Below are 26,203 nucleotides of genomic sequence, written 5' to 3'. Positions count from 1 at the left end.
CAGCGAATGGATATTGAGATCGTAAGAACTTACAAGTATCTGGGTTTTCACCTTAACAATAAACGTGACTGGTCTGATAATTCTGCCGCTCTATATAGGAAAGGGCAGAGTAGACTTTATCTGCTGAGGAGACTGAGGTCCTTTGGAGTGCAGGGAGCGCTCCTGAAGACCTTCTTCAACTGTGTAGTGGCATCGGCCATATTCTACGGAGTGGTCTGCTGGGGCAGCAGTGTTTCAACAGCCGACAATAAGAGACTAAACAGACTGGTAAGGAAGGCCAGTTCTGTCCTAGGAATGCCTTTGGATTCTGTAGAGATTGTGAGTGAGAGAATGATCAACAAGATGACATCATTATTGGATAATGCTTCACACCCGCTCAAAAATGTTTTGACGGATCTGTGTAGCACTTTCAGTGATAGGTTGCTTCATCCTCGATGCTCAACGAAGAGATATCGCAGATCTTTCCTTCCGGATGCAATTAGAATGTACAACTGTCATGGTCTGAAGAAGACCTGCATGTTCCTAGATTCTTGAGTGATATTGTTTGGATCTTATCTTATTATGTGTGTTCTTATTATTATGCTATTACTCTTATCTGTACTTTAACCTTGCTGTAACAAATGCAAATTTCTACATTGTAAGACGAATAAAGGAATTCTATTGCTATAGACACTGAATAGTACCAATTCACATTACACTGCTTAATAGTGTCCATTATTCACATTACACCACACTGTAGTATCCATTATATTTTATGCTACAAAGAAGAGCCCCTTATACACTTTGGGGGTTATTCTAGTTCACTCTTTCTGACAAAATCCTTCTTTTTTTTTTTTTTTTTTTTTAATTCAATCTTTATTTATTCATTTTTTACTTTGTTTTTTTCCCAATAAAAAGAGGTTGTGTTACAATTTAATAACATTGATATTACATTCTAGGACATAGTATTACAGTTATATATCATCTTATTTTTCAGGTTATATTCTTTCTATAAGTCATCTTAATTTCGTTTACATACATACATTCTTAGGGGTTTGGTCGCTGCAGGGCATCCTCCTCCCCCCCCCCCCCCCACCGTCTATTTGTTTTAATCAATTTTTATAATGGAAAGCTCTTTAAGGCAAAAAAAAGTGTAGTGAGATTTATACGTAAGTGTTTTATGTTGAGTTGTTTAAATTTTGCGTGAGTATATATATATTTTTTCTTCTTTTTTTTTTTTTTCTCCCCTCCCCTCCCTATCTTTTCCCTATTCCTTTCCTTTTTCCTTATTTTTCCCCCCTTTCTCTTTTTCTTCTCTTTCCCCCTAGTGTTTTGTGTTTTTTTTTTTTTTTTGTGCTTAATCTTAAAGACGTGTTTTCCTTTTTTTTTTTTTCCTCCTTCTCTTTCCTTTTCCCTTTATACAAAAAAAGAAAAAAAAGGAAATAATAATAAAAAAAAAAAAAAAAAAAACAATCTACTTATTTCTAAGTGTGTGTCTAACTTGGTGTATTTTTAGTTATTTAATAAAGTGAATATTTATAAGAGCTTCCATTCTATCAAGTCTCATGCATTGCAATATAAGCGGGTGGAGGTTTTACACCGCAGCGTCCAGCCCCCAAGCAAAGGTTTAAAAGACATACAACCTTAATCTGACATTTCCATGTCCTACCTTGCCCCTCTACCCCCCACCCTCTCCTAGGTTAACATTTATTCTAACACTCTTTCTATCCAGCTTTGAACTGTTTTAGATTAATAGCTCCAGTTATCCCATATAAGATGGGATTTTCTTTCTATTCCTCTAATAAAATGTAGATGTTTTTCATGTGTCATGGTCACCTTGACTAATGCTTTCCATGTGGCTATGTCCGGGCTTTCCTTCGCCATCCATTTCCGGGCTATGCCCACCTTCGCCAATGTACATAAGTTGATAAAAAATTGCTTCTGAGGTTTACCCATTTGTCCCTCTTCTACTATAGCGAGTACACATGCTCTAGGTGTGCAACTTTCGCGAGGTATCCCCATTGTCACCAGAATATTTATAACCCCCACCCAGAACTTATTGACCCTCGGGCATGACCATATCAAATGCCAGAAAGTCCCCAATGGGTCCTGGCATTTAGGGCATCTGGTATTGGTTCTACCTCCGAATTTATACATGCGTTCCGGGGTCAGATAAGTCCTGTGTAGCAGGAATAACTGAATCTGTTGAAAACGTATTTGGTTAGTGGCAAGTTTAACATTAGTTAATGCTTTTCCCCATTCCTCCTCTGTTATAACACCCAGGTCTCTCTCCCAGCTAGTTTTTATTTTGGGTAGCCCTTCTTTCTGTTTAGCTTCTAGTAATGTTTTATAGCTAAATGCGATTTCATGCCTTGGAGGGATTCTTTTTATAAATTTTTTGGCTTGGGAGTCACATATATCTGGATTATTATGCTGGAATTGTTTCTCCAGGCCGTGTCGCAGTTGGATGTACCGAAATAAATGAGAATTGGGAAGCGAAAACTCCAGTTTCAATGTTTGGAAGGATCGCAGTCCATCCTCATTGTATATCTGCCCTATCTCCTTTATGCCCCTTACCCCCCAGGTTTTCCACATTTGTAGTTCTTTTAATTCCCTAAGTAAATGGGCGTCAAATAGGGGTGTTTCTGGATCTATTCCCTGGTTTTCAAGTAGTGTTTCTACCTGCCTCCAGATCTTAACTCCCTGTCTAATTATTGGGGGCCATTTAGATTTAAGGTTACCACTCAGCAAAAGTTGTAAAGGGGTGTGGCCCGATGAAATTTGGCCCACTAGTTCGTATATAAGTTCGTATTCACCCCCTTTCTGGACCCATTTTTTTAGATACGCCAGATGGGCTGAAAGGTAGCATATCCAAAAATCTGGCAACGCCAGCCCTCCATCTCCCCTTCGTCTAGTAAGGACATCTTTCCTAAGTCGAGCTTTCTTACTACCCCAAACCAGAGACGATATTAATCCTTCCAGTAGTTGGAATGTGCTCCGAGGAAGATATTGTGGTGTGTGTGCCAAGATGTATGAGATCTTGGGCTGGATGATCATTTTACCTAAATTTACCCTTCCAGTCATGGTCAGGGGTAATTTATTCCATGTCTTGACCCTAGTTTTCACATATTCAATTTGCGGGGTCCAGTTAAGTGGCACAAATCTTTCTATCTTCCTTGAAACCCATATTCCCAAATACTGGAATTCGTCGACCCATTTCAGAGGAAAGTGTGGTATATAACCTGGGTGGGAATTATCTTTTAGGGGGAGAGCGCACGATTTTGCCCAGTTAATTTTTAAACCCGCATAGTCTCCAAATTTGTCAATCATGTCTAAGGCTATTGGCAATACCCTGTGATGATCACTGATAAAGAGTAACATGTCGTCCGCGTATAATGCTATACGATCCTCTCTCGACCCTATTCTTAGCCCTTCCAACTGTTTCTCACTAGGCAAGCCAATGGTTCAAGTGCTATAGCAAAGAGCCCCGGCGACAATGGGCAGCCCTGTCTTGTACCCCGCTTCACTTCGAAGCTGGGGGAGATGTACCCGTTGACAGATACCCTTGCCACCGGGGCCCTGTACAGCATCTTAATCCAATTAATGAATACTGGGCCTATACCCACCCACTCCAGTGCCTGCCATAGAAACTGCCACTCAATGGTGTCAAAAGCCTTGGCGGCATCCAGGGCTATGACCGCTGGATGGTTGTTTACTTGTGGGGCTTGTAGATGACAGTAAAGCCTCCTTAAATTAGTCGTAGTCGATCTCCCTGGTATAAATCCAGCCTGGTCCGGATGAATTATCTCGCCTATAACTTTATTAAGTCTTTTTGCCAATATTTTGGCTAAGATTTTTATGTCGTTTGTTAAAAGCGAAATTGGTCTGTACGATTCTACCTGGCTAGGGTCCTTATCTTTCTTTGGGATCACTACAATTAGCGCTTCTGTCATGGAGGGGGGTATAGTCTTTCCTGCGTATAACTCTGGAATTAATTCCAGGAGCTTTTGGGAAAAGAACTTGCTATGTTTTTTGTATATTTCTTGTGGGATGCCGTCTAGGCCAGGAGACTTACCTCCGGGGATATCTTTTATGGCTTCTAATATTTCACCTAGAGTTATTGGGCTATCTAGCATGTCTCTAGACTCAGTGGTCATCACAGGGCGTGCTATGTTCCCCAAGTATATTCGAATCTCATCTGGGGTGTAGATTTCCTGGGATGTATATAATTCTTTATAGAATTGCGTAAACCTCTTGACTATATCGGGCGTTTGTGTTAGTACTGCACCCGTTGGGTCCCTTATAGCAGTTATGATATTTTGAGAGTGTTCTGCTTTTACCAGTCCGGCAAGAAAGCTCCCTGGTCTATCCCCCTCGGCATATCTGGTATGCCCAGCGAATAATTCTCTACACTTTACTTTATCGGAGAGGCACTTGCGCCATGTCTCTTGTGCGCTCATCCAGGCCTCCTTATTCTCCTGCGTCTTCCCCTGGAGATATTTTAGTTCTAGCCGTGAACTCTCTAATTCAAGTCGCTGTTCCTCCTTTTTATGACTAGCTTTTAATTTGGCCACTTCTTTTATAAATAAACCTCTTAAATTTGCCTTAAAGGCATCCCAAGTGACCTCTGTCGAGGCAGAGCCTTGATTCAGGTCAAAAAATTCTTGTCACTGGGGTTCTGAATCTTCCCCCACCTTAAAGTGGGTGAGCCATTTGGCATTCATCTTCCATAGGGAGTATCCCCTCTCCTCTCCCAGATCTATGCTAAGTTCTACTGGGGAATGGTCTGATATACCCCTAGTGAGGTATCGTACAGTGCGTATTTTGGACATCAATTCCCTAGTGACAAGTGCCATGTCGATTCTAGAGAATGAGGAGTGTGTGCTTGAAAAGCAGGAGTACTTCCGTTCCGTAGGGAATCTTGTTCTCCAGGCATCTATTAACCCCATGTCCCTTACCAAATTTGCAAATCCATTTCCCCGGGGCTTCCCCTTACCTTCCCTATCTAGTATTGGGTCTAATATGTTATTAAAATCCCCTAGGATCAAAGTCGGGGTTTTTGGGGATAGGGCCATGAACTCTGCTGCTTTTTTCAGTACCTCAAAGTTAAAAGGGGGTGGAATATATACTGTGATGATTAAGAGTTCCAGTGGGCCTATCTTACATTTCAAAAATATATATCTCCCATCCGGGTCTATACAGATATCTATAGGAGTGAATGGTATGCCTTTGCGGATCAATATTGAAGTGCCTCTTGATGTGTTAGTAAAGGTAGAGTGGTATGCCCAACCTATCCAGGGTTTTTTTAGAGCAAGTACCTTATTCCCCACTAAATGTGTCTCCTGTAGGCATATTATGTCAGATGTATATTGTCGAGCCTGTCGCATAACCAAGGACCTTTTTATCTTATCATTGATCCCCCTCACATTCCATGTGAGGAGACTATATTTCATGGTTACCATGAGCTATTAGGGGGGAAATCCCCATTTCTGATACATTCTATTAAAACTGGATTTTCCTGAGTGATAATATGCTTTCCCTGTGTTGAGTCTTGTTAACCTAGTTACCCTAGCTTTACCCGTCCCTCCCTCCCTCCCTCCACCCTGCATGCCCTTCTTCTTTTCCCACTCTGACATGCTTCATGCCCCCCCCCTCCCTCCCCCTCCCATTCCCTATTCTATTAGGCTCACCGATTACGTACATCCCCTAGGGCAATCGATATAATGGTTACGAGCTAGGAGCTCTCTCCTGCTCCTTAGGGCCTACATTATCATACAATCCCCAGTGTGTGACTCGCCCAAAAAAAAAAAAAAAAAAAAAAAAGACATTAAGACATTAATTACATACATTACTAATGTTCTATAAGACATGAAAGGTCAATTTAACCCTAATATATTCTTCAACAGCTTGTCTTCCATGCTACCCTCTCCTCAAAGAAGAATTATCCACCGAGGTTTAGCTTTCGCTGATATCCCTTATACCAAACCCCTCGAAAAGGAGGGGGGGGGGGGGGAACAGGGAGAGGGAGGAGAGAGAGAGAGGAAAAAAAAAAAAAAAAAAAAAGAAAAAAAAAAAAGGAGAGAGGCGGGGAACACATAAAAAAATAAAATAAAAGTTATAATTCTTCGTAATTTAGAACTACAAGTCCCAGAGTTAATTGGCCGCCAGTGAACGTTTGCCTGGAAATGTTATGTCTAGCCAGACTGCTGCTTCTTTTGGTGTAAGAAAAAATTTGGCTTCTCCTTTAAAGACCACTCGTAATTTAGCGGGGAACAAGATCGCATACTGGATTTCCAGATCCCTCAATCGCTTTTTTACTTCGAAGAATTGTGCTCTTTCTCGCTGTACTCCAATGGCATAATCGGGGAACACAGAGATTCTTGTATTGTCCCAGAGTAAAGGGCCTTGGGCCCTAGTTAATTTCAGTACAATGTCCCGGTCTGAATGGTGTAACATTTTTGCTATAATGGTACGAGGTGGAGTTCCTGGAGGGGGAGCTCTCAAGGGGACCCGGTGGGCCCGTTCAATTGAAAAAAATTTAGAGAAGGCTTCTCGGCCATAGGTTTTAACCAGCCAGTTTTCCAGGAATACTTCGGTGTTTAACCCCTCTATTTTCTCAGGTAACCCGACAAACCTCAGGTTACTTCTTCGAGAGCGTCCCTCCAAATCTGTAACCTTTAAATTGATTAGCTTCAACTGGGTGGTCAGGTCTTCTATTTTCCCTGTCAAGGGGGAGACCATGTCCTCCAGTGTGGAGGTACGGGTTTCTACCTCCTTGACACGTTCCTTAACTCTTTGTACCGCTTGTCGCATTACATCCAGGTCTTCTTGGACTTTTTCAATTTTATCTGCTAGTCGCCCTTCGCTTGCTGCGAGGGCGTCCAGCACTTTTTGAATAGAAGGCCCGGTCTGTTCTGTCTCTGGAGGAGTAACAGGGGGAGAGGTCTCTGACCTAATAGGGAGCGTTGGGGTGCTCGGCTGCCTGGCATATTTTGAGAGTTTATTAGCCGCTGATGTACTCTGGCCTTTCGGCATTGTTAACTGCAGGGGTACTGTCTGGCTCAGCAGAGGCCCAGGGGGGGGGGGGGGTGGAGGCTTTTATTAGTTTGCAACTGATATTAATCGAGTTATATTTTTATTCACACGTCCCAGGGGCTAAAAGTTCGCCACTCAGCAGGGGTTTAGGGAGAGGGAGGGTAAAAAAACTCAGTTTGTAGTAGTTACAGGTAACTGGAATTTTATATACCTGTTGCTGCAGTTAATTTTTCCGCTCCTTCCCTTCCCTTCCTTCCCCTGTTTTCCTTTTTCGTATAAAACTTTAAATATTATGTAGAGTTAGGGTTACTCACAGTTTGGGGGCACCACCTGGCTTGGTTTGGTGTGCGGGGTAGAGGGATATGCAGCTCAATCCAGCTATTTGAAACAAAAATGATGCTATTTCAGCTGCTCCGGTAGTTTGCTGATTTCTGTTGTGCCACGTGTAGTATTCAGTCCGGCTTCTGCACTGGGCGTTCAATCCACCTTCCCTCCCTGAATGGGGCTGCTTTGTCAGGCGGGCTCGCTCACAGCCCGTTTTCACCGCAGGTCAGCAACTGCAGTCTCTATCATTCGCGGCTCCGTCTCTCACTCGGTGCCCCTCGCGGCTCCGTCTCTCACTCGGTGCCCCTCGCGGCTCCGTCTCTCACCCGGAGTCGCGGTCCACGTCTGCGGCTGCCCGATTTGCTGGTGTCACTCGCCTTGTGTCTCTGCAGCCCGCATCTCTAGCTCCACGTTCCTACTTACAAACAAGGCAGGAGGTTTGTCTCTCCCGGAAGTCTCTGCCGTGCACCCCTTGCTTCCGGCCGCTGTGACGCCGCTGATCCTTCTCCCCTTCACCTCTGCGCCGTCTCCCAGCTTTGCCACAGGTACAATGTTCATGCACTATTCATGCATGTATGCGCTCCCCTCTCTTCCCCGCCGTGAGCCACACTTCCCTGGGGAGAGTAAACGAGGATTACTGGTAGCTCATGGAGCAGGAGAGACCCGTTCAACACGTCTCACTCCCTGCTCTCCGTAACCACGCCCGACAAAATCCTTCTTAGATGGAAAAACCATGTGCGCTGCAGGTGGGGCAGATGTTACTTGTGCAGAGAGAGTTAGATTAGGGTGGGGTTTTACTTCAAAGTGAGATCTATATTGCAGTGTAAAAATAAAGAAGCCAGTATTTACCCTGCACAGAAACAAAATAACTCACCCAAATATAATTCTCTCTGCACATTTTACATCTGCCCCCCCCCCCCCCCCCCCTGCAGTGCACATGGTTTTGTCCATCTAAGAAGGATTTTGTCAGAAAGAGTGAACTGGCCCTTTATGCCACACAGTAGAGCAACTGATACACATTACATTACACAAGAGAGCTGTTTATACATCCGAATTAGGTGAAATCAGGTCCAAATCGCATAGGGCCTTTTTGGCATTTGTTTTTTTTTTTCATCTGCGCATGCATATCTTTCGCAATGCGCATGTGCAGCAACCGCACACGGACGGGTCTCTCCGTGCGAAAAAACCTGTCTGCAAGAACACAGTCATTGTTGGCGGCATGTGGGTGTTTTTATGGGAGCTGCCGGAATAATGAGGAAAACTGGGCGTAAACATGGGCGTATACGGGGGTGTGCACACAAAATGCACGGTGCCACAACCGCCTCGATCGGCGAACGCACTGTGCATTTTGGCCCAAAAACAGGCGGATGCCAAAGATAGCTCCAGACCACCCCTAGAGATACCGTATGAGAGCGGACGCCTGGGTCTGCTAATTAACGCTGATTACTACACCTGAATGTAATAAGCAATGCTGCAGGCTATTAAGTGAAAACCATTATTTCACTACCTGCAAGCCACACACAGCCCTCAAACACATTGGAAGCATATCTTTCTACACTTCTCAACATGTAAAGGTTGGTTTAATTTTAGGTAATATTCATTCTAAGACCTGCTTATATATGTCAAGGTAGTTATTTTATAACCATCTACACCCATTCAGAAAGTGTTTTTGTATACTTTAAAAAGCAGGACACTCAATTCACAGAAGTCGACATGTGTCAACTTTTTCACTGTAACACAAACATACCAGTTTTTTATTATGAAAAAGACACATAAACCACGTCTAAGAGCAACAATGATGTTTTTGGACTCAATTTCTACTTGCAATGTGGCGTACGCTCAGATATACGGAAGGTATCGGTGGCTAAGAGGGAGATCTGTCCGTACACGGTGGCGTAGGCTCAAGTGTACGCCACTCCCCATTGTCGGTGTTTGTGACCGTCCGTGTGCGGCTGTTCTGTGGGTGGACTTACGTTCACCGTGACGTACGGAAAACGTACGGTGTGACGGACCGTACGTACGTTTCACCGTACCAAACAGAATAACCCCCATAGTGTACGGGGGCCTTTAGCATTTCCTCATACACTGCAAATGTCATTAAAGTTAAATATAATGGGGGAAATTTAATAGGATGAGAGATTCAGAAAGTGCGAGATTTGCTAAGAAATCTCCAGTTTTTCTCTCATCCTACCAATGTCAAACATTACTGCTATTAATAATGTATTTTTTTACCCCAAAGGACAATAAAATCATGAATCCCTAAAAAGCAAGTGCTTATTACAAACATGATCCACCATTATTGCCTTTCAGGATTAATATAAAAAATTATGTTGATTTGTCCAACATATTTGTGGGGATTGTGGTAATATCAGAGCCTATTGCAACTTAAGTTATGTTCTTTTAAAATCTCTTATAATTCTGCTCACACAGATAAATAGGAGATTAATACCCACTCAGGAAGCCTCTACATAGAGTTGGATGCTGTGTAGTTTCATTCGTATGTACATCAAGATGGTGGTGGACTTTAGGAAGAAGTCAGCTGGTGTCCCCCCACTAAGGATCACTGACAGTGTGGTGCCACTTGTGGACTCCTTCAAGTTCCTGGGAACCACTATCAGCCGGGACCTTAAATGGGGGCCCAACGCAGACGCCTTGTTTGGAAAAGTGCAGCAGAGGTTGTTCTTCCTAAGGCCACTAAGTAATTCAACATCTCACAGAAGCTTCTGCTCCTCTTCTGCTCTCTTCTAGCGAGAGAAACGCAAGCTCCGAAAAGGTAGTGAGATCTGCAGAAAAGATCATCAGGGCTGACCTTCCCTCTATCCAAGATTTGTACCTATCCAGAGCAAAAAAAATGCACAATGAAGATAGTTGGAGATCAGATATCAGCCATGGAATGTTCAACCTGCTGCCATTGGGCAGATGCTTCAGGGATGTTCCTGCCAGGTCTACCAGAAGCCTAAAAAGTTTCTTCGCCCATGCGATCAACCTGCTGAACTCCTGAACACCTTACTATCTAGTTGTACTTTAACCTTCTGTATATATATTTTACACTGTGCCTCTGATATATCTACCTGTACAACTGTATGTGTTTCCCATCCTGCTCACTTGTAACCTGCTGCACTGCTAACAGAAAATGAATTCCTAGTATACGCAAGTATCTCTGCCCAATAAAGTTGATTCTGATTCTATCTACTGTATATGCGCAGGTCTCCAGGAACATGCTGCCACCACACAATTTTCCCCTGTGATTTTTTTCTGCAGGACTCTTAAAGGATAAGTACGTGTCTCTATATGAGTGCAAGGTGTTTGGTGTGAGCGACCCTGAACTCAAACCATGTACACTAAGCATCTTGCATCAGTGCCGTCTTTCCCATTGGGCTTTCCCAAGGATTCTAGGAGCCCACCCCAATGGGGGTGGTCAGCAGTCAGCAGTGTCCAGGCAGAGGTGACTCAGAGCTTGTAGTTGCACTATTTTGCTAGCAGGAAGTGCTGCTGATTTTGAAAAGACTGGCCGGATGCTGATTGGCTGAGCGTTCGGCCATTCTTTTCAAAATCAGCAGTGCTTCCTGTCCGGTGGCAAATAACGCTACATCAAGCTCCCAGACCTCCACTGCCTGTATTTCCACCACCACTGCTGCTGCACATAGGTGGGTGGAGGGGGGTGGGTGGTGGATCCTCAAATTATTTTGCCCAGGGGCCCGCTCTATTGTTAAGACGGCCCTGTCCTGCATCCATTATAGATATGCCAATGGGTTTCTCCCTGATGAATGAAAACCATAGATAGACCATTGAAGGTAAACCTGTTGACGGCCATCCCAACTGAACATTGCACAGAGTGAAGGTTAAACAGCAGAGGTTGTTTGGAACTACTGCCCCAGTGACATCAGACCTAGAATCAATGTGCTCTGGCTGGTAATGGATGCCATGGCCAGTTTTTGACAAATATTGTAAACATTAAATCCATTCAATGCGATTCTATAAATAAAAGTATTCGACCAGTTAAGTTCCAATGCTCCCAAGCCAAACACGATGACACCATATTCATGCACACATAAAAGTGTTATAATGTTCCTATACATACCTTGTTTTTGAAAAGATATAAACAACCTTCAGTAAAAAAATATAATAATATTATCAGGCAAAGGAATTAAAGAACACTTTTATTTGCCGAAGGAGAAAGCTCGGCTCTTATCTTGCAGGATGATTACCTGTCATTGGTGGTGTCCTTGAGAGGAATAATTCCCAAGGAAACTGTCTGTAGGCGGAACGATCATGATTTTTTCAGCAGCTATACTGTAGATTTCAATGTCACAGCATCTAAAAAAAAAGTGTAGCCATTATGAAACCTGACTTCTAGAGATACATTAGATCCCATTAGATATTTTATTTGTCCTTCACAAGTGGCAGGCAGATGACATTGCCAACAGTGGTCAGGGAACATGAAGGGGCCATAGAAAGGGCATTTTTGGGCATTTTATTGGTAGTACACAAAGCAAATGGTCCTCTGCATAGTCATAGCACCGGGCCACATGGGTATGGATCATTAGGTCTACAAGAAGATGGTAGACACCATTAGGTTGACATGCTAGGTTGACATGCTGAAAGGTCGACTTGGGTCTAGGTCATTAGGTCGACAGAAGCATTAGGTCAACATGGGCAAGGTCGACAGTCAAAAGGTCGACATGGGGTTTTTCACCCGAATGTCTATACAGTCGACATGGACACTGAAATATAGCACCGTGTCCCCTCGCATGGCTCGCTGCACTTGCCATGCTTTGGACACGGTGCCTTGCTACGATCCGCACACTATTTTATTCTCCCACCACGCCCTAGTGGATGGTATGGCATGAAATACCGCCTGTCGGCACATGTTGGCTCAAAAAATGGTGAAAAACCCCATGTCGACATTTTGACTGTCAACCTAATGCTTGTGTCGACATAATGACCTGTTGACCTAGACCCATGTCAACCTTCCAGCATGTCGACCTAATGGTGTCGATCCAATACTTGTCGACCTAATGACCGTATACCGGTCACATAACCCGATCATGAATAGTGAAGGCCATGTTAGATGCTGGCTGCAGTTTTGGTCTGCACGCTCATTCCAATATGATAATCTGTTGGCTCCTGCGTGCGGGTTCCACATACTGTAGCTCCTCATTCAGAGATGGAGACGGCTGAATGATAAACCCCCTACAGTTCATGTGTACCATGTGCGTGCAGATATTGCTGCTGAAGTGTTCACAAAAGAAGGTCATCTCTGGTTCGGGTCATAGGGTGGAAATGCAGATACACAGCCACAGAGGCCATGTTTAGAGGATTTTCAGAATAAATCAATGAAAAGCTGATAGGGTCTTGCTAGTCTCGATGGAGCGAGCGAAGATGCGCTGATGGTGGAGTTCTCAGAATGACTGATGCATTTGCACTGATCTTGAGCACTACAATTGGTCATCTCCATTGCGTATAATATCCATTGCACACTGGAGCACAGGTGCAAGGCTGACAATAGCATTTGCACATTGTCTCTCCTGATGAATGGACGGCAGCCCTTATTGTTGTTAATAGCCCTGTCACAACATTCAGTTATTGTTTGGTTCTTACCTGGTTTGTGGCTTTTCCTGTCAGTTCAGCCCTGCTCCATGCTGCAAGGGAGTTCTTTGTGGTCTGAGCTTTGCTAATTGATTACAACACCTGGGTGAGTCCATGCTGCCAGACAGCTCTGTGTAATCTGACCATTGCTAATGATTAAACACCTGAGTGAGACATGCTCAGCTCTCATTGATTGAGGCACAGGTAATCCAGTTCCTTGTGCTTCCTTAAAGGCAGTCTCTGGCAGACAGAAGGTGCCAGAGTATGGCTGGTTTCACACACTCCGGCTCCTGCCGGACGGTGAAATCACGCACGTCCAGGGAGCCGTGCCGCACACATTAGTTGTAAATGAACACTATTGTGTCCATTCACACGGGACGGCCACGACCCGGCCGCACGGTTGCAGCCGGATCCCGCCACTGGAAGGGACGGCTGCCGGACTGTGGCCATCCCTTCCATGATAAACTAGTGTGTGCGGCACGGCTCCCTGGCCGTGCGGGATTTCACCGTCTGGCAGGAGCCGGAGTGTGTGAAACCAGCCTATAGGTTCACACCAGCTCCAGCGTTCCTGTGTCTTGTCCATTACTAGACTCCTGATTATCGTATTGACCTCGGCTTGTTCCTGACCACTCTTACGTTAACTCCTTGTGTACCGCCACCATGTTCCCTGTGTATGACCCGGCCTGACTCTGCCCATTCTCCTTCTTGATCCTTTGGTACCTGACCTGTGTTATCGGGTGTTTGATCTCAGCTTGTCCAGTGACCATTCTGCAGCTTCATCCCAGTTTACTGTGAACTGTGTCTCCCTGTGTATGACCCGACCTGAACTTGTACTTCCTTTGCCATATCCTTTGGTGGCTGCCTTGTCCATCTGATCTCGACACGGCCAGCCGACCACGCTTCCATATTCCACAAGCTACTACCACTCATACGGGGAACCTGACCAGGGGGCCGCAACCAACGTGTCGGGTGCCGCCGAAGCCCACATCCCGCTTGGAGGGGTCACTGGCAGAAAACCCCCGGCACGGTTAGACTCCACGCCCCTGTGTCAGGTCTAGCCAATCCCCTAGTGGGTAGCGCTTCTTGGAAGTTTGTGACAAGTCCTTATTGTTGTTAATATCTGGCAGTTTTGTTTAAACAGTTAAAAATCATTGTGGGTCTCATTTGTGAAGAAGCTCCAAGACATCGATAACCCAGAACATGTATAAATAAATGTAAATGAAACAAGATGGGTCAGGAGATTCTTTGGGATGCTCCTAAACAGGAGCTGGCTGGCAACTTTTAGCCTAGGGGGCAAGTCCAAAGTAATGGCCCATACCCCCCATCCTTCTGGAAAGCTGACTGCTTGTGCAAGCCGGCGGCGTGCTGAAAAATTAGGCGTGTGGCCTATCATAAGGGGGCGTGGCCTGTACCTTGATTGTATTGTGTACCTGCAGATTGCACATTGTGATGCTAATTACACATTATGCCGCACACCTTGATGCCCATTGCACCCCATACTGTGATGGCAATTACCCAATGCTCCCCACACCGTAATGCCCATTATGCCCCATACCATGATGCCCATTATACCACACAATGTGATGTCCACAGTGCCAGATTTGCCCCCACAGTGCCAGATTTGCCCCCACAGTGCCAGATATTCAGCCACAGTGCCAAATACACATATGCCCCCACAGTGCCAGATATGTCCCCACAGTGCCAGAGACACATATGCCCCCACAGTGCCAGAGACACATATGCCCCCACAGTGCCAGATATGCCCCCACAGTGCCAGAGACACATATGCCCCCACAGTGCCAGATATGCCCCCACAGTGCCAGAGACACATATGCCCCCACAGTGCCAGAGACACATAATATGCCCCCACAGTGCCAGATATTCCCCCCACAGTGCCAGATACACATATGCCCCCACAGTGCCAGATTTGCCCCCACAGTGCCAGAGACACATATGCCCCCACAGTGCCAGATATGCCCCCACAGTGCCAGAGACACATATGCCCCCACAGTGCCAGAGACACATAATATGCCCCCACAGTGCCAGATACACATATGCCCCCACCGTGCCAAATATGCCCCCACAGTGCCAGAGACACATATGCCACACAGTGCCAGATAGGCCCCCACAGTGACAGATACACATATGCCCCCACAGTGCCAGATATTCCCCCACAGTGCCAGAAACACATATGCCCCACAGTGCCAGAATTTCCCACCAGCAACTCATCATTGTTGCTGTCTCTCCATCTGCAGCTGCTGCTGGGCTGGGGGTCTGGGTCCGACAGCCCTCCTGCTCCCCCGGGCCGCTTAGCCAGTCACTGGCTGCGGGCCGCGCTGGATCACCATCCACCTCCTCCAGGCAGCCCTCCTGCGCAGGCCGCGGCTTCCAGAGCACGGCCGTGGCTACAGGAAGAGGAAGATGGCCGGCGGCCTCCTGCACTGAGGACATGTCCTCAGTGCAGGGGGCCGGCGGCCATTTTCCCGTAGCCGCGGCCGTGTTCTGGCAGCCGCGGCAAGCGAAGGAGGGCTGCCTGTGCCTGGAGGAGGTGGGTGGTGACCAGCGCGGCCCGCAGCCAGTGACTGGCTAAGCCCCACGGCCCAGCCCGCCCCTGCTCCTAAACTGTGCCCATATATACAGTACACTATACGAAAGGAAACACAAAGGACTATTTATCATCTTGTTTATTGATTGATTGTCTCTGTCTTACCTTGATGGTGTGGACTGTTTTCTAGCACCTACATTCTCTGGGGGTGATTTGGCTCACAAACCTGCAGTACAGCATGGTTTTGTCGATTAGCAAACCAAATGTGCCTTGCGAGCCAACCAGAATCACCCCATCTGTGTGACACTATCTCATCATCACACGCAACATCAGACAATGTATCACAACTTAATCAGGGTTGAGAAATATAATTTTTTTAATAGAATTTACTTGATAAATGATTCTTCTAGGCTGATTGGATTCTCCTCTCTTTTCAATGCTTGATGCATCAACGCCTAAGTGTGATGTCTTTAGTGGGGAATGAGGACTTAAAGAGAGTGGCTCCATTGAGCACTACACCTAAGTAACTAGACTGGGCATGGTATGCATCTGATGGCCATTTATAAAATAGAGGTGTATCGCAAAACTGTATTAAGACCCTTGGAATTATTTTCCTAATCTGTCCCTTTTCCTAACCTCTCTTTAACACTAGGGGCTGGTGCGTGCAGCCATTTCTATGTAATACAGAACTAGCAAATCAATTAAGCTCAATATTTTAAAATGGTGGTGGAGGGGATGTGTGAGTGAAATGACCAATAGGCAGGGCCTATTTATTGCAGCCTATGATTGGTTCTCCTGCTGACATCCTCCTCACTGTGGTTTATTGGTCAGGGCTGTGGTATTCCATTATGTTTGATTGATTGGCCTGTGGGCCAATCAAAACACGGGGGGGGGGGGGGGGGGCTATGCTCAGTGTCCCAGCACTTTGAAAAAAAAAAACAGCAAACCATCGTTTTGCTGTTCCATCGATGATGGGAAACCATCTGGTTCTCCCCCATCGATGGCAAAAGTATTCAGCACCGGCCATGAACCATCGATGATTTCAAATCATCGATGGTCGATGGCCATCCCTACACAGTAGGAAAATATTCTTCTCAATAATAGTGCAGCTTCTAGTTGATTTCATGAGCAAAGGCCTAGATATGATATCTTAGAAAATAATACTGTAGAATATTGGAGCATAAAGTAATGTTTTATGCAGTATGAAGATACATTTATTGTAATCTCACAATGGCCTTTATTCAGATCTGATCGCAGTACAAATTTGGTTGGAAAATGGGTAAAACCATATGCACTGCAGGTGGGGCAGATGTAACAGAGTTATTTTGTTTCTGTGCAGGGTAAATACTGGCTGCTTTATTTTTACACTGCAATTTAGATTTAAGTTTCAACACCTGCCCCCCCAAATGTAACTCTATCTGCACATGTTACATCTGCCCCACCTGCAGTGCACATGGTTTTGCCCATTTTCCAAACAAATTAGTACTGCAATCAGATTTGATTAAGGGCCTGTGTGCATTATGTTGGAAAGCACGAACAATGAGTGCAGAGGGAGACAATGGCTGATATACAATAAGCAGCAGATTACCAATGACAAGCAGTGCATACTGAAGGTGTGACTCAGTGCAAGCTGACGCACAAAATTCGGCCTTTCTGCTCGTACAGTACAAAAAAGTGTTATGTGTGAAGGTAAAGCAGTGGGCTCAGCTGTACACATGGGGAATGGATAGACCAGGGGTTCCCAAACTTTTTTGAATCACGGCACCCTAAAGCATCAAAATATTTTCAAGGCATACCTAGGCCAAATGCTTCTTATCGAGAAACTCAGAAAAAAAAAAATTAATTTAAATTATATGTCACAGTTATCTGGTGAGGGACAGGATTTGCTTCTGTTTGTCCACATATGTTATGATTGGCAGCCACCAGCACTGGTTTTGCCTGGTACATTGACCATAAATAATATGAATTGATCCTGGTCCACCAACCCTAGGCACCCCTGCAAGTGTCCTGAGGATCCCCAGGGTGCCTAGGCACACAGTTTGGGAACTGCTGGGATAGATGATAACAGGATATTTAGAAAAAACTATGAATTTTATAAAGTGCTAGGAACCGAATGAACTCCTACCTTAACAAAGCTTTATAACTTTATAATCGCATTATTAACTCTAAAGAAACAGCGCTTCGATTCAGTTAGGTCAACATCATAGTGCTGCCAACACCTGGCAAGGATCCCTCTTTGGTGGGTTCATATTGTCTACTTTCGTTCCTTAACCAGGATTTCAAGATTTTGACCTATATCACTTACAGATTGCAAATGCTGTGTCGCACCCGGGATTTTGACATGAGTCCATCCCAGGAGCGACCTGGCAATTGCGGTCTGAAAGCTTTGCGTCTGACCCACCTTATCAGTGGGGGTTAAAAGAAGTGTGGGGTGCGCAATTAGGAGCAGCCGGTACTAGGGATTGTCAGTCCCTAATAATTTTATGGCAATAAAAGAAAAGTGGTTTGCATCGGCGCTGGCTGAAAAACACACTTGAGACGGTATAGTATTATAAATTTTACTAATTAATTATAATAAATTTCAAATGAATAAAAAGAATACAATTTTAATAAAAAACTTGTTAGTTAAAAAGATGACTATTTGTGGGGCTCAGTCTCTTCTTACACATTGGTGGTATATATGAAAGTTATAACCAGCTGAATAAAGGTAGATTTATATTACCATCCTTGTAGACATTATTTGTATTCCAAGGTTTGGGTTTGATAATGACCAATTGTTCCCAGTGCTCTGTATTTCAATGAGCTCAGGATTCCCTTGTAGCTCACCTAGGTATCCAAATCAGGGATTATACTGAATCCCACAGCCGCAGCCTAATTCCTGGATCCAAATGAATGGTGTGCTGGTTGCAGGGAAAGATAGGTAGGTCTCTGGGATGGGTTACCCCTTCAGCTGGTCAATTGCTGGTGCTCAACGCGTTTCCCCGGTAAAGTAGATATCCGGCTTCCTCAGGAGCAAGTGAGGAAGCCGGATCCAGGAATTAGGCTGCGGCTGTGGGATTCAGTATAATCCCTGAATTGGATACCTAGGTGAGCTACAAGGGAATCCTGAGCTCATTGAAACACAGAGCACTGGGAACAATTGGTCATTATCAAACCCAAACCTTGGAATACAAATAATGTCTACAAGGATGGTAATATAAATGTACCTTTATTCAGCTGGTTATAACTTTCATATATACCACCAATGTGTAAGAAGAGACTGAGCCCCACGAATAGTCATCTTTTTAACTAACAAGTTTTTTATTAAAATTGTATTCTTTTTATTCATTTGAAATTTATTATAATTAATTAGTAAAATTTATAATACTATACCGTCTCAAGTGTGTTTTTCAGCCAGCGCCGGTGCAAACCACTTTTCTTTTATCAGTGGGGGTGAGTGGTGGCATGTCACTATCCACGTCGGCGTGGAGTTGATTTTAAAAAGTGTGGCGAGCGCACCGAGCCCGAAGCATGGCGAGCGCAGCAAACCCCGAGAGGGGGTGCGTAAAATGACCCCAAAGCTTGGCGAACGGACACGGAAAACGAGCCCAAAGCGCGGCGAGCGCAGCGAACCCCACGAGGGAACATGGATTACATGATGTGTATTCCGTGTCACCCTTGGGGTAATTTTTTGTGTCCGCTCGCCACGCTTCGGGCTCGGTGGCTCGCTGCACTCGCTACACTTTATAAAATTGGCTCCACACCAACGTGGATAGTGGGGGTATGAACAGGTTGGGAGGACTCGTATTGTGTCCCCTAGCGGGCCTCGCTGCGCTTGCTACGTTTCGGGCTGACGTGGATAGTGGGGGTGTGCAAAATCGCATCGCAGATCAAATCGTATGCAAATCGCATGCGATTTGCATATGATTTGCATGTGATCTGCTGGGAAGTGCCACCGTGAAACTAAACAAGTACCCGGAACAGTAGTAGAGGAGGCTGGGCAGAGTCACATGGAGGGTGGGCTGAGTAATGTTTTGCACGACACGCCTCCATTTGTTGACATCACGCTGCACCCGTGCAGCTCCGTGGGATGTAATGTATGTGGGCTGGTGGAAGTGCCTTTTGTAAGGCTGTGTGTGGCGCTCTGGTGTAGTATGTCCCTGCTCTCCCTGCTGTTATGGTCCGTTGTTTCTGGCCTGGGTGACTTTGTGAGTGTAGTAGAGGAGGCTGAGCAGAGTCACGGGGAGGCTGGGCGTAGTCACAGAGGTAATGTTTGCAACACCAAGACTCCATTTGGTGGGGTGTGTGGCTCACATCACATGACTTCAGCACACACCCTCAATTTGGAGCAGGCCGCGCTGCCGAAAAGTATGTCCTGGGGTGTGTGTGGGCTGCGTGCAGAGGAAAAGTCATTTGATAGTGAGTAACCATGAAATGATTTTCCTCTGTCCAGGCACTTGCAAGCGGATGTGTAAGTGTAGCGGATGTGTAAGTGTAGCGGATGTGTAAGTGTAGCGGATGTGTAAGTGTAGCGGATGTGTAAGTGTAGCGGATGTGTAACTGTAGCGGATGTGTAAGTTTAGCCAGGGGCGGATTGGGGACTTAAAGTGGCCCTGGAAAATATCTGGAAGTGGCCTCATGTGGGCGGCACCAAATCAACAATGGGCGGAGCCTAATTACAAGGGGTGTATCCTAGCCTGGAAAAAGGCATGCCCAATTCAATACACATTGTGCCCAGGTAATGGCCATTACATAATTTTGCCACACAGTAATGCCCATTGTACCACACACCATAATGCCCATTACACATTATACCACAAACCGTAATGGCCATTACACAATGTGCCACACACCCTAATACCCATTACACCACACCGTAATGCCATGTACACATTATACCATACACCGCAATGCCCATTACATGTTATACCACACACTTTAATGCCCAGGACACAGTATACCACACGCCGTAATGTGCATTACACATTATACCAAACACCATAATGCCAAGTACATGTTATACCACACACTGTAACGCCAATTACATATTATGCCGGGGGTTTCATGGCAAAAGATGCATCTTCTCCTGGTGGTACATTTTGCTCCCCCCATGACATTTTATTGCCGCTAACATGCATAATGCCCAGCGAGGTTACACTTACACATAATGCCCCCTGCAGTGCCGCTTACACACACACAATGCCCCTTGTAGTGCTGCTTACACACATGCCACGTGAGGTGCAGCCAAGACCCCTGCACATGTGCGCAAGTCCCTGACAGCCCTGCCCTTGTCAAGGGACAGCTGTCACCCATAGTTGCTGTCCCTGCTACACTCACACAAGCTGCATATATATGTGGAGATGAGCAGGACCCACACCACTACCACCAAAAGACCCGTGGACACAGATTCAGACTGCAAACTTCAGCAGAGGCACAGTGTGTAGCCAGGAGTCCACTACAGAGAAAATGTCTAGGAGGAGCAAAAGCCTGTGCAGTCATATCCTTTCCTAGCTGGACCCCGCAAATGTAGAAGCACCTACACCCGCTGCTGTCTGCTAGAGGCATGCAGCAACATTTTTTAAACGCAATGCCCATTACACATTATACCACACATTGACACCATAATGCCCATTACACATTAGACCACACATGGTAACGCCCCTTACACAATTATGCCATACGCCATAATGCCTATTGCAAATACCACATGCCGTAATACCCATTATACCACACACCGTAATGCCTATTGCATATTATGCCACATAAGTGGCGCTTACCTACATGTTCGCTGTCAGGAGGTACATGCTCTATGCCAGGTGGTACATGCTCTTTGCCACGAGGGATTACATGTTTGATGTCAGGCGGAGTTAAATGCTCGTTGCTACAGGGGATTACATGGTCTTTGCCGGGGGGGGGGGGGGGTTAAATGCTCGTTACCACTGGGGATGGGAAATACCTGCTTGATGCCAGGGGGAGTCAAATACAGGTTGCCATGGGGGATTACATCCTTTCAGCGAGTTCACCCTGGGCAGAGCAATGCACTTGCTGTCCCCATTACAGCTGGACAGAGTGGTGGGCAACCCAGAGGCTGTATTAGAGCAGGTCAGGGGCTATTTCAAATGTCACGCTGGCTTGGAGCACACAGTCCAGAAGCCAATCAGGAGCAACCACTGCCTGATTGGTTGGCGGGCTGCGAGTTTTAAGTGGCTCGCGAGCCATAGGGACATTTGAAATAGCCGCTGATCTCTGATATAGCCGCGGCAACAGCAGGACAGCTGCACTGTGCCCCCCAACCCAAAGGCGCCCCCCCCCCTGAAAACCCCCTGCCGCCGCCCGCCATCTTTTCCACAAGCAGGCAGCTGCAGACCTTCTCCTTGCATTCCGCGATGTGAATGCAGGCTCGCTGTTCCTGCAAGCAGCGGGTTGCCCTCTTCAAAGCACCCGCAGCCAGAGCAGGCCTTAACCAATTTGATGCCCTAGGCAAATTTTGGCTGGAGCCCCCTAGCACCGCCACCGGTTGCACCTCTGAATAGGCACGACGGCAAAAAAATGGTACACCCGAGTTAGCAGGTTGCTGGAAATATAAGCTGCTGTCGGTGCTTTTGCGTTTGACTATAAATCAGGCCCTAAGATACATTATGCCACTTTGAAGTGTCCCAGGTACATATTATACCTCAGCATATTAGGGATGGGGGGGGGAGGTTAGGGTTAGGCTTTGTTGAGGCTTAGGTACTTAGAATGGGGGGGGGGGGGGGGTAGGCTGTAGGGCAGAGTAGTTTAGGCAGCATGTTACAGGGTTTGGGGTATTCCACTAGGGGGAAGGGTTAGGCTGTGGGAACGGAGAGTTAGAGGGGGAACAGTGGGAGGGTAACTACCATTACCTGACATGTCGAAATTCTCTGCATTGGGATACTGGCATTGGTATTCTAACCACCACTCCTACATTGCAGGTCACTCAGTAGATGGACCCGGCCCTAAGGACTTCTTGTCACGTCCACACTGGGACACAGTTTTGCTGTGCTCCAGTGCCTTCTTAGAAAGTACATGGTGGTCCTTACAAACATGTTAAATGAAGCTGTACTCGGAGGAAGTGCCGCTTCATTTGTCATATTTTATTTATTTATATATATATATATATATATATATATATATATATATATGTGTGTGTGTGTGTAAGATGCCCTGCACTCAAGGCCAAACTTGCCAGTGGGCCTGGTGCTTGCAATCCTATTCGAATAGGAGATATAACCAGCAGACAACAGCATGCACTCAGACGGAATTTCAGCACTAGAACACGGTTGGAAGGAAGACACAACCTATGGGTTGTGTCTTCCTTTCAACCGTGTTCTAGTGCTGAAATTCCATCTGAGTGCATGCTGTTGTCTGCTGGATATATATATATATATACACACACACACACACACAGATATGTAGGTGCGGCACTCGGCTCCTTCCAAAATTATTAATAATACTTTGGAAGGAGCCGAGTGCCTCACCTACATATTTGAATCTGCTAATCCGTGAGCTGTGAAAACACCGGTCACAGATAACACCAGCAATGGGAGTGCCGGTCCCACTGTGAAATAAATATATATATATATATATATATACGGTAGTGGGTGGGAGTAGCACTCCATACATCTTGAAAAATACACTCTTACGAGACTGCTTGCAGACAACGTTTCATCGATCTTTAATGATCAATTTCCTCAGGTCTATATATATAAATAAAGCACATTCCACAGACCAAAAAATATATTTACATGGATTCCCTCCTGGATATGATACAGACACAGTCCCCAAAGGTACTGGCAGCATAAGCGACACTTAAGCCCTGTACAGACGGTGCAATATATTGCCGAGCGATATATCGCTCGGTGTCTCGTTTGCATCAGCGACCAGAGATGGTCGCTGATGAAAAAGAAACTGCCGGGGGAGGCCGGGGGAGCTCCTGCAACCAGTGATCACAACGGGCAGAAAATGGGAGCGCGCACCCGGCGATTTATCGCCGGTGCACACTCTCATCACTGGCAATATGGTCGCTCAGTGACCATATTGCCAGCGATAGTTGCAATAATCGTGTGTACGCACCTTTAGTTCCTGATGAAAATTGTATGTTTGCAAATGAAATGTTGGGTTGCTCTTATTTCTATGTGTGGAGCATCGCTTACATTGCATATATACATATATATATATATTTTTTTTTTATTAGTGGGGGCAGAATGGAGGCTTGACACTTATGGGAATCAGCAGTTGAACTGTAGTATATTAAAGATTGTGTGTATATATATATATATATATATATATATATATATAAAAAAAATATTTTTTTTTGTAGCATTCTAAGAATATATAATTTATGTCTTCATACCTAATAGAAGCCAGCAGAGGAGGGGGGGGATCAGTCACTCCACCAGCAGTCCATCATCGGGTGCAGTCAGTGGGGGGGAAGCAGGGCCTCTGTGAAGTCTCTGCCACGATGTTATAGTGCTATGTGCGGCAGTACAAATGGGGGGCTTGCATGCCATTCCCAGTGTGGGCAGCGGCTGTGAGTTACAGAAGGAAGTGTTCCCTGCGTGCAGGGCAGGCGCAGTTGGTAACAGGCGCAGCTGACAACCTGCTTCGTTGTCACTGAGCTGCGGCTGCCCGCGATCACAGCGGTAGACGGCCAGCCAGCTCTCCTGTTCCCTCACACTTCCCCTGGCCATAGGCTAGGCATGGAGCGCCCTTAGCGTTTTTGCGCTGGGGCAGAGGAGCCGCCGAGTGGAGACCGGACTGGCTGCAGACAGAGTGCACACACATCAGAGGAGGAGGTGCCCGAGGAAGGAGCCTGCACAGCCAGTAAGCTTTTAACCAGTACTTTGCAGGCCAGGCTGTCATAGGCTAATAGGTTAGAAGCGAGCGACGGCAGCAGCCCACCCCCAAATGCTTGAATTTCATATACTGGCCCAGACCGAAGGAGACAGGGCTGAATTATAGCCCTGCCTCTGACCCGGTCCGGCAGTGATCCCAGCCATATTGTGTAAGTGACGCTACACCCGTGAGTGGGTGGAGCCATATAATTTTTCGGCCTCACCTTTGTCCGGCCTCCCGGGAAACTTCCCGGTGACTTCAATGGCCAATCCGCCCCTGAGTTTAGCGGATGTGTAAGTGTAGCGGATGTGTAAGTGTAGCGGATGTGTAAGTGTAGCGGATGTGTAAGTTTACACATCTGCTCGTAGCGTGGGTGATTTGGGTGCCGGGGCCGTGCTTTTGGCGAGGCGGCAATAACCTGCTCGCTAGGCTCTGAATAAATGCAGCCTAGCGAGCGGGTCTGAATTACCCCCAATGTCCACGGCTGCTCACAGTAGTGCACATAGATAATTGAAATTCCCACTGTAATAGTTACACACACACACACACACACATGTTTATGTGTCACTATTACTCCTGCCCCTCCCCCTCTCTTTTTCCCTACACTTACCTAAATCTGGCTGGCAGCAGAGCAGCTCAGGCATCCTGTCCTTAGACTCCTGTCCTGACCCGTTAGACTCCGCACCTGATGTCCGTGTAGCTCTGCCCCCTGACTGGCTGTGCTCTCTGTTACAGGGGGTGGGAGGGCGCTTCATGCAGCCGCTGCTGCCTGTCAGAGCAGTGTGTGACAGGCACAGCAGCCGGCAGCAGCAGGGGCTATCAGCGCGGATGCAGAGGAGGGAGAGTGCCTCTCCAGCCTGGGGCCTCCCTGCTCTGCATCCTCTACCCTGACTGTGTGAGTGTAGTAGAGTATGGTGGGCGGAGTCACGGACAGGGTGGGCGGAGTCACTGGGAAGGTGGGCGGAGTCACACGTAACCCGTGCGGCTCGGCGGGGAGTAATGTATGTGGGCTGGTAAAAGTGCCTTTTGTAAGGCTGTGTGTGGCGGCCGGGTGTAATAGTGTGGTACCCTAGTGTAGTATGTCCCTGCTCCCCTGCTGTTATGGCCCATTATCTCTGCCCTTTGTCACTCTGTGAGTGTGTGTATGACTCCGCCCAGCGTTATACACAAACTCACAGATTGACAGTTCTGGGCTATTATATATATAAAAAAATTATAACCTCCATTACATCACTTTTATTGATAGGGCCCCCACAGAACTAAGGGGCAGATGTATGAAGCAGTGATAAGGGAGGAGAAGTGATAAAGTGGCTGGTACTTTATCACCAGCCAATTAGCTCCTAACTGTCCCCTTTTAAACCCAGCCTGTAACTTAACAGTCAGGAGCTGACCAGTGACTTCACCAGAGCACCCGCGTATTCGCGCAATGCACCCCTGGGACCGCAGATGCTGCTGAAGAGGATCCTGGAGGCCGCCGTGGACATCAGGGACGAGGTAAGTATGAAAAGAAGGGGCTGGGGGGACGGACAAACACCCCCCTCCCAAATGTTCTGAAAAACCACGGTTTTCAGAATATTTCAGTTTTTGGAATACACGGATAAGCGAGACCCAACATTTACCTTTACTTGTAAATGTTGAATTGTAAATGTTTGTAGCTCCATCCGGGCAATCGTTGTGGTAGTGAAGGATATATTTCCTAATGTGTACTTTGGTTTTTGCTAGATATTTATTTAGTGGAGATGTTACCAATAGCAACCAATAATATTCCAGCTATGATTTAACTGGCACCTTCTAGAAAATTAGCTAGTATCTGATTGAGCAACATCTCCACTTCTTGAAACCCACACTTTAGTAAATATACCCCTTTATGTCTGTTAGTCCATTCATTATGTATTGTTA

General features: G+C 46.1%; 1 long non-coding RNA gene across 1 annotated transcript; it reads right to left on the bottom strand.

The window, feature by feature from the left end:
• Positions 1–7,126: 7,126 nt before the first annotated feature.
• On the bottom strand, positions 7,127–25,373 carry LOC146072287 (uncharacterized). Its single transcript, XR_014473032.1, has 3 exons — positions 24,915–25,373; positions 11,547–11,655; positions 7,127–7,952 (listed from the first exon to the last, which is right to left on the bottom strand). It is a non-coding gene; the product is annotated as an uncharacterized LOC146072287 (long non-coding RNA).
• Between the last annotated feature and the right edge of the window lie 830 nt (positions 25,374–26,203).

The sequence above is a fragment of the Crinia signifera genome, chromosome 4, assembly GCF_055691185.1.
Source record: "Crinia signifera chromosome 4, ASM5569118v1, whole genome shotgun sequence".
NCBI lineage: Eukaryota > Metazoa > Chordata > Amphibia > Anura > Myobatrachidae > Crinia > Crinia signifera.
This window is presented reverse-complemented; position numbering and strand designations above follow the sequence as displayed.